Source organism: Arvicanthis niloticus, chromosome 3 (assembly GCF_011762505.2).
Source record: "Arvicanthis niloticus isolate mArvNil1 chromosome 3, mArvNil1.pat.X, whole genome shotgun sequence".
NCBI classification, from domain to species: Eukaryota; Metazoa; Chordata; class Mammalia; order Rodentia; family Muridae; genus Arvicanthis; species Arvicanthis niloticus.
In genome coordinates, this window is record NC_047660.1 from 71187356 (window position 1) to 71201891 (window position 14536).

Consider the following 14536-nt stretch of genomic DNA (forward strand, 5'->3'; position numbering starts at 1 on the left):
AAGCATTCCACCCCAACATTGCCAGACCTAATGACTTCACAAGAGAAGAAATGAAGATTTAGATTGTGTGAAATATCCAATTTTAAAATGTTTGTGCAAAGTTACCAGTGTACTTGTCAAACTAATAAATAAATAAATAAATAAATAGCCTCTTGGGATCCAGGAAGTTGTCACTCTTAAGAGAGGGTGTAGAGCCAGCCAAGTACCCTGAGAATTGTACAAGAAAAGAACATGCTGTAGAGACCTTGGTACCAGAGGGAAGAGATGCTGTCCCCATGGTTCATGTTGCTATCAGAACCCAGTGGTACTTGGCAGTTATGGATGCACAGGGGGTACTAAGTATGCTGGACATCTACTCTCTGACTTCCATATTCTGTCAGGCTTTCTGTCTCCTCTTTTCCAAAGAAATGTGATTCCAATGGTTGCATCTTTAGCTTATAACCAACATGCAAACTGGGGCAGAACTGTAGGCTTAGATTTTTCAAAACCTACTTTAATAAAGGTTCTTAAATGCTTCAACCACTCTTCTAGCCCCCTGAACAAAGGTAGGGAGAAGGAAGGTTGATAGGAAATGGGGTGTGAACCTGTTTAGAAGTAGCACTTTGGGGTGATTCCAAATACAAATCAACAGCAGCGTGGCTCGATCCAGAAGAAATTGCGAGGCTCTGCCAAATTGGCTTGAGTCTGTGGAAGTGGCAACCAGAATACCACAAGAAGATCAGTGAAGACCAGCAAAGTGTTGCAAGGTGAACCAATGCAAGAACACCATTCAATGTCCCTGTTGAGTTTACTCTCTTTCCAAACATCACACATCCTCTCACATATCTGCCTCAGCAAAACATCCTCTCATAAGACAGCTTCCAGAAAAAACATCGCAGGACACAACTGAGTGTACAAAGAAACCAAAAATGTCCATGTCACAGTAGGCAGGAATCTATGTGTTGAAATGTGCATGTAACATATATGAGTGGCTAAGATGTGTGACCTGTGTTGTCATGTACAAGAGTCTTCTCAAATATGTCACCATCCACCTGTCATTCTCATTTAAGAAAAAGAAAAATGTTGGCCTTACAAAAGATCTTATTTATTTATTGTGCCTAAAATTTGTGTGTGTGTGGGGGGGGGGGGGGAAGCAACCCCTTTCTATCATTTTACTTCCTGCTATTGATTAATTTGTATGTGTATATGGAGTATGTCTATGAGTGCATGTGTATAAGTGTACACACACGAAGGCCTCGAGGTTGACATCAAATGCCATCCTCTGTTGTTTGCCACCATTTTATTTTGTTTTATTTTCCATATTTGAGTTCCAGATGTATGTGCAGATGTGTGTGAGTGCTGGGGATTTGAACTGAGGACCTAATGCTTGCATGACCATGACGGGCACTTTTTACCATTAAACCATCTCCCAAGCCTCGAATTCCTTTCCCAGTTCAACTCATAAGATAGGGCAATGCCTTTGAAATGAGTACACGGAGATTTCATTTTAGCATCCTAATCTGGATCAAAGTAACCAGCATAAGGCTTCTTTATGTTTCTATTTTGTCTGAATTTTCTGCAGGGAGTGGTAATCATCTCTATATACACAGAGGGAAATCAAACTGTCTACCTGAAGTGCTCAGGGTAGCCATCAGGTGACTTAAGAAGCCACCCAGGAAGAGCCTGAGCTACAGGTTCAGCACCCAGAGTTCAAGGTCAACTTTAACCTTGAACCTAACTTCTGAGCACAGTTAACCTCTCATGTTAAAAATGGATGTGGTGATGCATATGTATCAGGGTTCTTGTCTAGCTTCCCGGTATACAACAGCACAAAATAGGTTGTGAATAAAAGGAAGCTATAGCATCTGTAAGCTGTCTTGTTTAATGTGTCTTCTAGGCTCTGTGGAAACTGTGGAAAATTCTGATAAACATTTGAAATCACATGTACTCACGAGATCCAAGCATCCTGTGAGCACCAGGTAGCTGACAGCTTCATCTCGTCTCTCCCAGTGACCTAGAAGACCTTCATGCGTGCCTTCAGAATTCAGCTTTGTGTTTGGTTCTGTTTGAGGTGTTCTGTCATTTTCAAAAGGATCAAGGGGTTAAGGTGTCAGAATTGCTTGTGAATTCAATTGCTTTTATGTCTTCAGATTTAAGAATTGGGCATCCTTGAGTTCCTCAGGGCTCTTTAGCACAAAAACAAACTTTCATAACAAACTTGAACCTTAGGCTAAAATGTATGCCTCTTTTCACCAGTGTTCTGCAGTGTAAATATCCAGACAACACTTGTTACACATAACTACAGGCTTTCTCCCCTTCTGAAAAATGGCCACCGTTTGATAGAATCCAAAGGGAAGCTTGAAACATTGCTCTAGGTGAAATACCTCGGTTGCCGGACTGGGCTAATTCTACAAACCCTGGGTAGTTAACTAAAGTCTGTTGACGTGACTGATGGGTAGGATTTGCATTTTCCTTTGTTATCTTTTCTTAAGAAATGTTTGGGGACTAAAGACTCTGCCCACTCTCATGAGTGCTCAGCATATCACTGCCCACTTGGGGCTTGGGTTTCTAGCCTGACCTGTTATGGTTTGCTCAGACTGGACTCGCTGCCTCATACAGTCTTGTCCACCCACACCACTCTCTGATCCTGGCTTGACACTAACTAGATAAGGAGCACTGATGTTTATTGAGCACTTACTCTGCTTGTCACTGAGTTAAGGACTCATTCTGTCACCCAACACTTGTAAATCCCTATGAAATTGTTCCCACTTAACAGAGCAGCAAAGGGAGGCTCAGAGAGGTTAATTCAATTGTGCATCGTGTTTTGGGGACTTCATTCATCTACTGAGTCACACACACATTCTTCCTGTTCACGGAGATGGGAGAATAGACTCTATCATCTGCCACATGCTTTCTTTTATTCAAGGTGCCCTTCTCAGAAGATTCTTTTAAGGCACACTTTTCCCGGACCTCCCTCCAGCTTTCCGCTTAGTCCAAAGTTTCTGCAGCGTCTCTACTGTGATCAGTTCACCTTTGTCACCTTAACTATCTCTCTCTCTGATCAAGTGCCTTCAGGGCTGGGAGTCTACCCCATTGCATTTGAATGTCCACAACGCCCAGTTAGCAGTACACAATCAGCAAGTATTTACAAGTGAATGAACTGGGCAGTCCTCAAGTTTATCTCCCTTATCTTTACAGCCTCCAATCCAAGCAGTAGTGGTAGGAGGTCTTCTTGGAAGTATTCTACAGGATGTGCTGAAGTGGACTTGTGTGTGTGTGTGTGTGTGTGTGTGTGTGTGTGTGTGTGTGTGTGTTACTAGTAAGTGCGTGTGGTTGGGGATGCCAGAGGTCTACACACAATGTCTTCCACTGTTGCTTTTCCCTTGATCTATTTATTTTGTGGCAGAAGCTCTCCTTAAATCTGCTGCCCACTGACTGGGCTAGGTTGGGTGCCTAGTGTGCACAGAGGATCCAGGATCTGTCTGCCTTCACCTACCTGACATCCCAGCTCTGAGATTCAGACGTGTGCACCTTTGCCTGGCTTTTATGTGGGCGCTGGGAATCTGGACTCAGCTCCTCATGCATCTGCAGCACACACCATTGAGCCACCTCTCCAGGTCTTAATGTTGTCAAATCCTAATGCTTCGGCTCTGACAGTCAATGCTGTGAGGAGTCTTCTGCCACTCAGCACCCAAACCTACCCCTTCCTCATGCTTTTTATTCTCTTCCCAAAACTTCCACTGACATAAGCTTTGTCTTAGGGTTCTCTCTCGCCACAGCTTCCTCTTGTTCCCTCCATGATTAAATTCACCTGCCTCCTCCCTCGCTGTTCATTGCTATTTTCCCTGGTGGCAGCTCTCCAGGTTTTAAAGAAGAAAAAATTCAGGGAGAAGGAATCACAGTCTGGATGCAAAAGCTTTTAAGGTACTGGTTTTGAAGCAAAGAAAAATATTACTTGATTAAATTTTTATATTACACGTGAGCAGTGCAGGCATTTTTTTATGCATGCCTCTGAGATAACTGAGAAAGTGTTGTATATATCAAATTATCCATGCACATGTATGCATTAGAGGATGATATTACAGCAGGAGACCAGACTTCACAGAGCAGTCATCAAAATTGTTCCCCAGTCTCTTTGACTCCAAGCACGTTCTCTTCTGTTGCTCAATACATCTCGCTAAATTCATTTTTTCCATATTAACAGTATTCACAGATCATCACCATTTCCTAATAAGAAGTAGGTTTGGGGTTCATTTTTGGTGGTGTTGGGTACCAAGGCCTAATGCATACTAAGCAGGTATTCTATACCTGAGCCTACTACAGAAGAAAAGGTCTTTCTTGTTTATCTTGTTTTCTTCCTTTTCTTTTTTGTTTTCAAGATAGAGTCTCTCTATGTAGCTCTGGCTGTCATAGTGTCTGGAACTCACTATGTAGTCCAGGCTGGCCTCAGACTCACAGAGATCCACCAGCTTCTGCCTCCCAAGTGCTGGGACTAAAGCCCTGTGCTACTACACCTGGCATTTGTGTTTTCCTTTTTGAGTTAAGGTCTCACTCTAACCTAAGCTAGCTGGGAACTCAAGGTGATTCTAGTCACCTAGTCAGGGAAATCCAGGGCTCACTTAGTACCTGTGGCTCTTCCCAGCACTTCTCCACCCTGTTAGTTCCATAAGTACCCTAAACCTCTCCAGTCTGGGTCTCAGATCTAGGCTTCACTTCCCTTCTTCCAGTTTCTCTTTTCTGGATAAACCAACCATTTTGGCCACTCGCTCTCTGGACCCCGCCCTTGGTGTCTATTAACACATTAAAGCAGATGCTGGCCAGCTCTCCCAGAATAATTCAGAAATCTGTGACTCCTCCCGGCACTTCTCACCCAGCACCCCCCCTCCCCTTAGCCTCTCCTTCCCGCTTCCCTTTTCCTTCTCCACCCCAACCCCCAGGCTGATCCCTATATAACTCAGCCATTTTGGCTATATCACCCTCTTGGCCTCTTGGTCTCTAGGCCTTGGCAGCTCATCTTGGTCTGCCACTTCTCTCTTTCTCCTCCCTCCCTCCCTCCCTCCCTCCCTCCCTCCCTCCCTCCCTTCCTTCCTTCTTCTCTCCCTTCCTTTCTTTTATTCAATGGCTAGGTATATTCTGCTGGCCCAATTCAGCCTAGATTCTTCCAGATGCCTCTAGCTATTCTCTCATATCTATAATACCCTTTCCACAAACTTGACCCAGGAGTCCTCATTTTCATTCAGTCCTCCCGTTTCAGCACTCCTCTGCCCACCCCCATCCCCATCCCTCCCCCATGCTATTACACCCCTTCACAGCAGACTAGGAGCAGGTCCTCAATACTACAGTCCTTCCCTCCCACCCCATATTCCAAGAGTTACCACCGCTACTAATTTCGCTAATTCGAAATGCTTTTGGCACAGTGGTTTAAGCACAGAGCTATGTTTCTTACATAGTAAGTACTTATAAGAGTTCTGAAGACCCTGCAGGGCTGGAGCTGCTACTCAAGAAAGGGACCAAGCTACTCTTAGTTTTCTGTGGCTTTATTCTTCTTACCACCTCATGACCTTGAGATTCACTTCTAAGAATCCAATCCACAGTCTCAGAAGAAAAGACAGGTAAAAACCATTGGAGGAACGTGCATTCTGAGAGAGCATTCTGAATGCGAGCATTCTGTCATGTTTGTGTGGGTGAAGGCTTTCCGGCGTCCTCACCTAGCAATCTACTGCTTATGACTCAGACACTTAAAGAAGGTGTCACAAGTAGCCAGTGACTGGGCCAGGTGAAGCTGTGGGGGGTGGGGGCGTGGACGGAAGCCTCCTGGTCTACTCACCTCACACCCTCCACCTTGAATGAAATGAGATGACCTTTGCCTCTCATCTCTGCTCATTAAAGTCCTTTCATTATTTACCACCCTGAGAAGACTCTGTATGTCCCTCGTCCCTCATCTTCCTCCAAAGCTCCCCGACAGAAATATCTCCTGAGATCAACCACTGTTTCTGCCACACACAGAACTCCTCAGTCTGCCACGGTTAATTATGTGTGTTGTCTCCTTGTGTGTACTGCAGTGTCCGAGGGGACAAGGAATGTGACCTATTCATCTTTGTATTTAGAAAGCAACTCAGCACAGAGTAGGTATTCAATAAATGTTGGATGGAGCCATGCATATTCTGTAATATTCCGTCTGGAACACAAAACGTCTGCAGAGCCCACACTGTCCATAATGGCCCCTCTGATCCATGGTCAAGGGAAACATCTGCAATCCGCTGTGAATATTGGCTGCTGTCTTCTGTCCTCAGCCAAGGCAGGGACATCTGTGGTGGCGGCGTGACTATCTGCCATGCTTTTTATGTCTCTGCTCAAAAATGCAGCTGTTCCTTGGGTGGGAAAGAAAGAACACTGGAAATCAGACAAAACAGCAACGGGTTCAGCAGGGGATTTGGGGCTTAAGAACCTCAAAATTGTGTTACAGTATAAAACACGGTAGTATCAATGCCAGTGAATAGCTTGTATCAACAGCTCCGTGTGCCAGACACTGCACTTTCTATGCATTGCCGTCTGCCAACTTCTCATGAAAACACACTGTATTTATCTATGACATAGGAAAATAAGTCTCAGAATGCAAGTCCTGCAAGGTTCCATAGCTTATAAATGGCCTATGAGGGAAAGGTATGAGCTCATATTTCCAGATAAGAAAACTAACCGGAAGTCATGCACTTTGTGCAAAGTAGAACATTTGGCCATTAGGAGGATGGGATCTGGGTTGTATTGTGAGTGCCTGAGTCCCCAGGCTGTCATTTGTCTACATGCTGGTAGAAGTTGTTTAGTTTCTACACTTGTCTCTTTGTCTGTAATATAGAGGCAACAGTTGCTTTAGAGTTCATGAAAACAACAGGTTTAAGTACAATGACAGAGTCCTGCCTAGCAACAGGTCCAGAATAAACATTCAATAGCTCTGAGTCAGGGTTGCTACTTGCCCCTCTGACAAGGCAGCCATAGCATAGGCCAGCACACCCTTGGTGTTCAACAGAATCTAGTGGATAAACAGATGTAGTTTGGTCATTCTGGGGACAAATTTAAAACAAATAAACAAACAAACTGCGTTCTCAGTCCCAGTGACAAAAAAGAACCCCTGGGTTTTACAACCCCGGCCATGGGAGAGAATACTTTGGGAATACAAGGAGCCTAACCGCATGCATTTCTTCCGACCTTAACAGGACTGTAACTTTGGAACCAATTTGAAAAGGTCCTTTCATCCTGAGCTCTGTGGATGGCTGTTGATATTTCAAATTCATTTTGTCTCAGACACATTTTGTCCCATTGTGGTACCATCTTCAGTTGGGAAACCTAACACAGGCTCCTTGGTACTCACAACCCCTTAAAGAGTCCTGCTACACTAGGTCTAACGGGTCTCTGTACAACTCAGGAAACACAGCGCAAGCAACATCACGTGATTTCTGAGGAAAGGTCAGAAGTAGATCAGTAGCCTCTACCCTGTATCTTTAGAAAGTTCTCTTTGTGGGCCAGCAATGGTGGCCAGACCCCACAGGGAGTAGGGGAAAGAGCCCTGGAGGACTCTCTGCCCTCCATCTCATTGCTGTTCCCCCAGGGTCTCCAGCCCTCCTATTCTGTCTCTGCGCAGTCACCATGTGACCTGGCATATTCTGTCTCTGCGCAGTCACCATGTGACCTGGCAAAGGCTGGCTCTGTGGTGTCACTCTGAATACAGCCCAGTGTATACCTTTAATTTTAGCAGGCTGAGATGAATCTCTAAGTTCAAGGCCAACCTGGTCTACAAATCAGGAGTTCCAAAACAGCCAGGGCTATACAGAGAAACCCTGACTCAAAGCAAAGCAAAACAAAAAACAAACAGAAGTTCTCTTTGTGTGTGCCCACTCCTGTACCAACAGTTAGCTGCTACCAGGCTGTGGGAAATCCCAAGCTACCAAAATTGAGAAAGGAGATACCTGGCCACTTCTGGAATTCAACTAGCTAGGGGACCTAAACACAGGAAGAAGAAGACATTCAATTCAGGTGAGTATTCAAATGTCTGTCCCCACAGTCACTACTGGAGTACAACTACCCAGCTGTATCCATTCTACCTGTGGAACCATGAGAGATGATAACAAATTGTTATTCTACTCTGCTTTATTTAAGGATTACCTACTATGAAGCAGCAGAGGATAGAAGCATTGTTAGGTCCCGAAGCCGTTGCTGCAGCTACAGCAGAATCAATCCAACTTATGTGAGGATGGGAAGCTGTTTCACTCCATGAAATGTGGAGATAAATATGCAAACCAAACTCTGTAGGAGACAGTTTGCAAAATTTTTGTAATTCTGATTTTTTTTTCCTTCCTTTCTTTTTTTCTTTTTTATTGTTGATCTTTTTTTCAAGACAAGGGTTCTTTGTGTAGCCCTCACTGTCCTAGAACACCCTCTGTAGACCAGGCTGGCCTGGAACTCAGAGGACCACCTGCCTCTGGAGTGCTGGGATTGAAGGTGTGCACTGTCTCAGCCAGCTCTGCTTTTTTCTCTTTTCTATCCCCAGTGCTTAAAGCTGTGCTTACTGTAAGTTTGTGATCAAGTTCTTGTTGAATTCATGAAGAAGAAGAAGAAGAGGAAGAGGAAGAGGAGGAGGAGGAGGAGGAGGAGGAAGAGGAGGAAGAGGAAGAAGAAGAAGAAGAAGAAGAAGAAGAAGAAGAAGAAGAAGAAGAAGAAGAAGAAGAAGAAGAAGAAGAAGAAGAAAGAAGAAGAAGAGGGAGGAGGGGGAAGGTGATTATAAGTAAAAATAATCTGACATGATGACACTCATGATATATTAATTTTTAAAAACCAGTTTAAAAAACAAAACAGACTGTAGTCAGACTTATAAACATGTATAAGAATTTGTGACCATAAAGACATTTGGTTTCATTTCTGGGATGGGTTGCTGTGGCCATGGAATGGAAAGTTTCTTTCTACATAATTACAAACATAAACTTTTCTGGTGTTTTTGGAAAACTAAGCTCAAAGCAAGAGGAGCTTTCTATCTCACAAGTGTCCATTACTCTCTCAGTAATCAGCCCCTTTGATTTCCAGGAGTGGCTATCACAAGTTACCTGGGGATGACTGAGTGATTCCTACGTTCTTCTCCAGTCCTATAGACAGAAGTGCAATGTAGTAGCTCTACTGTGAGGTAGAAAAGCTATATAGTGCAATAGCCATCACAAGTTTACTTGAGAAGAAGTCAAGGGCTTTCATTTTGTAGGTTTTTGATGATACATTTATAAAAAAAAATTCAATGTATCAATGTTTCGATTCTGAGATTTATTAAAGACTGTTTTTTCCAGATTATAATACTAACACTAATTTTTCTTCTTTTTCAATTTAGAGGACATGGAAGGGGGGAAGCACTCTTGTAAACCTTTCATGTAGAAATAACTACCTCTTGATAAAATGTTGTTGACCACATTATTTGCAAATATACAAAATTTTAAATGGCAGCTGGAAAGGCGGCTCTGTGGTTAAGAACACTTTGCTATTTCAGAAGAGCCATTTTTGGTTCCCAGCACCCATATGGCAGCTCACAATCGTCTATAACCCCAGTTGTAGGGTATCTGATACCCATTTTCTGACCCTAAGGGTATGTATGTGATATATAGACACACATATATACACATACTTACAAGCACAGCCACTCATACATATAAAATAAATAAATCTAAAATGTGTTTAACAAGAACAATCCAGTACTTAATAGTTTATAGTCTGATTTGGGGGGGAGGTGTTTCAAGACAGAATTTCTCTGTGTAGCTTTGGCTCTCCTGGAACTCACTCTGTAGACCAGGCTGGCCTCAAACTTTGTCACCACTGATCTGAATGTCACTGCTCTGAAACTCACCAGGCAATGGGAAAAATCATTACCTCTTCCACAAAGGAAGCTTTATACCTAAGGCATCAGAGTAGCATCCCCATTCTGAATGCCTTCTTAGCACAGGAGGACATTGCTTCTTGCACCTTCTCCTCTGTACTACTCAGCTCTCTCTAGAGGACCAGAACTGATAGAATAAATACACAAAAAAGGGAGGGTTCTTCAGACTGTTCTACATGATATAGTGGCTAATCAGAAAATGGCTGGAGAGGCTGAGAACCCAGTCCCTACTCAGCTCATGAGGCTGAACAGGGCTGGCACTGAAGGCCTGAAGCATTTCAAGAGAGGCTAAAGAACCCAGTCTCTGATTTCAGCCAAGAACAGAAGCAGTAGCAGCCATGGTGGTGGTGGCAGTGGCAGCAGAAGGGTAGATAGATTAGACAGCAAAATACAAACAGGGTAAATGAACTTGGCCAGAAAGATAGAAGACAATATGAAGGCAAGCAAGCAGGCAGGCAGGCAGGCAGGCAGGCAGGCAGGCAGGCAGGCAGGCAGGCAGACATCAGGCAGGCAGGCAGACATCAGGCAGGCAGGCAGGCAGGCAGGCAGGCAGGCAGGCAGGCAGGCAGGCAGGCAGGCAGGCAAGGAGTCTCTTCCTCTGCACTCCTTAAAGATGCTACCCCCTCTTAGGGTAAGTCTTCCACTCTATGTCATCCAATCAGAAAAATCCTTCATAGGCTTTACCCAGTGGCATATCTTTTAGTTGATTCCTGATCAGTCAAATTGAACCGAGATTAGCCATCACATCCTCCATGACTCACTGTGGTGAGTGGAGGCTGCCAACTTATGTGATACTGTGCTGGCCATGATAAACGAGACTGCCGAGTGGAGATGCTCACGGGAATAAGTGTTAGGAGCACCACTGTCTTAGAGTGTGTTAGTCTTGTCACTGTGACTAAACACCTTATGAAATCAACTTAGAAAGTTAACGTAGTACCATCAGTTCAGTAGTTTCAGGCCACTGTTGGCTGGGTCTGTTGTTTTAGTAGATGTGGCAACACAGACCATTATGGATGGAAGCATGGCATGTAGCAGAGCAAAGCAGCACTTCCTGGCACAGAGAAGCAAAAGGAGAGCAAAGAATACCAAGGGGCATCCTAAAAGCATCCTTGAAGAGGCTGCCCTCAATATCCCTTCTTCCACTAGGCCCTACCTCTTAAAGATTCCACCATCTTCCTGTTGTGGTAAATCTCCAACCCAAATAAGACTGGTCAAAGAAAACACAACTCAATAATTATGACTATAATTATTAAACTGCACACCTAGATTGGGCAGATCTGTTACACTACTCTGTTCCCCAGCTATGAGATCCCTTATAACTTGCGGTTTCCCAGGCCACGTGCTTCTCCTCCATTGTCCTTCCACCTCCTCCTTGACCCCTCCCCCTCTCTTCCACCACACCCTTTTTCTCCACCTCTCCTACTGCTCAATCACTGGCTCTAGCCTTTATTTTACAAATTAAGATGGGCAGAAGGTTCACAAGAAGTCACCTGTGTACTGATTCACTCCTCCTCTGCAGCCCCTCCCTGGAAAGTGGAATTAGCCTCAAAATATAAGGCCAGGGCTACCCACAACATCTTCCAACAGACTGAGGGCCAAACCTTTAACACAGGTCTTTAGAGACATTTATGGGTCACTCTGCTATGTCTTTATCATTACCCAAGCTTTGAGCATAGCATAGTAAAGGTACTTGTATTTCTTTTGTAGTATATAGGGTCTCAGGTAGATAGGCTTGAAAGCCAGCGTGTTGACTGACTGGTCTTGTGTCAGCTTGACACCCAAACTAGAGTTATCTGAAAGGAGGGGAACTTAACTGAGAAAATACTTCCATAAGATTCAGTTTTAAGACATTTTCTAAATAATTGATGGGGGAAAGATCTCAGCCACTATGCCATCCCTGGGCTGGTGGTCCTGGGTTCTATAAGAAGCTAGTAAACACCACCCTCCACGGCCTCTGCAACAGCTTCTGCCTTCAGGATTCTGCCCTGGTTGAGTTCTGTCCTGACTTTCTTTGGTGCTGAATAGTAATGTGGTGGTGGTTGTAAGTGGAATAGACCCTTTCCTCCACAACTTGCTTTTTGGTCATAGTGTTTTGTTGAAGTAATAGAAACCCTAACTAAGACAACTGGGGTTAAGTGACAGCTATGTTCACTCAAATGAGTGGTTTTATCTTCTGAGGCCACTTGGCTGCTGGCCAGGACATATGGACACATGGCTTCTCGAGGGAGACTTTATTCTTGGGTTGTATTGGGACTCCTGATAGCTTGGAAAGGCCACTGGGCTCTAAAAGCAAGTAACCTAAACTAACCAGTTGTAAGTGATCACATCATGAGCTAGCCTTGGGTACTATACACCATCGATTCTTTTGTACTCAGATGTTTTCTCTGAATGCCAGGCAGAAGAAATGGTCCCCTACAAAGTACACATCATAATCCCCAAGCCTGTAAATATGCTACCTCTCCTGGGAGAAGGGATTTCATAGATGTGATTAAATTTAGGACCAAGCCATGGGGAGATTCTCCTGGATCATCTAGGTAGACACAACATAATCCCATCAGTCCTTACAACAGGCATCCAAAGGGGTCAGAACCTGAAAAGGAGACAGTGAAACAGAAGCCAGTGTGGTGTTGGCCATGAGCCCAGGAATGTATGCAGCCCCTCAAAGCTGGAAACATTGAGGAAACAGACCAAAAAAGATCGCTCTGTCAACACCCTGATTTTGCCCTGCTAAGATCTATTTTGGAACTTTGACCTTCAAACTATAAGAAAATAGATCTGTGTCATTTCAAAACATGTTGGTTATTTGGTACAGCAGCTATGAAAAACTAATGTACTCAGATTCAGGCAGAAGAACATAGCCCCCCTGTCTCTGGGGTGCAAAAGTACCAAAGTTGTGTTTAAGAACATGTGAGAAACCAGGATCTGAGGCTCACACCTGTAATTCCAGCATTTGGGAAGCTGAGGCAGGAAGGAGGCTGCAGTGAGTTTGGGGCCAGTCTGGGGTATTCAATGAGACTCTCTTAATCAACATATGAACTTGGGTGATATGTTAAAAATGCTGTACCAAAGATGGCCAATAAGCCAGTGGTAGCCAAGAGCAAGGCACCTACATCTCAGACTCATAGCTTTCAAACAGACACAATATATTGTATTGTTTAAGCCATCTTTGTGGTACTTTGTCATGGTAACCTTAGAAAGTGAATCCAAATGGTCTGTCTATGTATCTGAAAGCAACTGTAGAGGAAGAAATCAATGGAGGAAAGAGGAAGAAGTGATGAAGAGGATGGCTTGTGCCTCTCAGAGCATAAACCAGTGGTTCTCAACCTGTGGGTCATGTTCTTTAGGGGGGATGAATGGCCCTTTCACAGGGATCACCTAAGACCACTAGAAAACACAGATATTTACATTATGATTCATACCACTAGCAAAGTTATAGTTATGAAGTAGCAATAAAAATAATTTCATGTTTGGGGTCACCACAACTGTATTAAGGGGGCATGGCATTAGGAGATTGAGAACTACTGGCTGGAGCATTCAGTACCTAACCCTTTCTAGCAAACGCTTGCCAACTCTTGAAGTTCAGGACTTATATAGCCCATGGAACCCATAAAGAAATGAGTCTCCAAAACTACAGTCACATGTAGCAGAACTACAGTTGGAATGTATTCCTGCAAACCATGTATGGGAAGCTTGACTCCCAATGGAGTAGTGTTGGGTTCGAGGCCTGTGTGCTCATGAGAGAGTAAATGGCATTATAGAGGGAGGAAAAAACCCAGGAGTGGTGGCGTCCTCATAAAGGATAAGGGCAGTCTCCCTCCGTCTCGCGTTTCCTCCACACAACACTGTGTTCCATGCTACAGTGTGGTGAAAGGACCTCACCAGACATAGTCCCTCCATCTTGGATTCACCGGTTTCCAAAATGGAGAATCCAGGGAACTTTTATGGTTTCTCACTTACCCAGCTGTCTTAGGGTTTTACTGCTGTGAACAGACACCATGACCAAGGCAACTCTTATAAGGTCAACATTTAATTGGAGCTGGCTTACAGGTTCAGAGGTTCAGTCCATTGTCATCAAGGTGGAAGCATGGCAGCACCCAGGCAAGCATGGTGCAAGAGGAGCTAGAGCTTTACATCTTGATCCAAAGGCAGATAGGAGAAGACTGGTTTCCAGGCAGCTAGAATGAGGGTCTTAAATCCTACACCCACAGTGACACATTTCCTCCAACAAGGCCACACCTACTAATAGTGCTACTCCCTGGATCAAGTATATTCAAACCACTCTATCAGCCTATGGTATCCTAATAAGCAACACAAAACACATATGAACTGGTTTCAGCTAAACCCCAAACCTAAACTATCTGACTTCAAGTCTGTTTTCCCTAAAGAAATCAAGCATACTATAAAAAGCATACTATAAAAGCTCATTTCACCAGTCTGTTCGTGTGAAGGTTCCAAAATACGACAAAGGAACACACTCTTCTTGGTTTTGAGGAATTTTTCTCTGTCATTGTTTGGCTTCTTGCCTTTGCACTCCAGTAGCCCATTTCTTGTGATGCTCATTCTCCAGACAAAACTACAGCATAATGAAAGGTCAAGAGCAAAGGTCTGCTTCCTCTCTGAAGCTTCCACAAGCTATTATATAGTGAGTTTGCT

The 14536-nt window shown here is 44.0% G+C and overlaps 1 long non-coding RNA gene across 8 annotated transcripts in view; it reads left to right on the plus strand.

Annotated features, from left to right (window-relative positions):
- The window catches only part of LOC143441742 (uncharacterized), a 61487-nt gene extending 52060 nt beyond the window's left edge, over positions 1-9427 (plus strand). For 4 of the 8 annotated variants that reach the window (XR_013109394.1, XR_013109393.1, XR_013109398.1 and 1 more), the window contains 2 exons: positions 7884-8007; positions 8131-9413. This is a non-coding gene — a long non-coding RNA (uncharacterized LOC143441742). Of the gene's footprint in view, positions 1-1876; positions 4807-7883; positions 8008-8130 lie in introns of those variants that run through there. The other 4 variants (XR_013109395.1, XR_013109396.1, XR_013109399.1 and 1 more) reach the window with 4 other exon arrangements.
- Positions 9428-14536: the final 5109 nt, after the last annotated feature.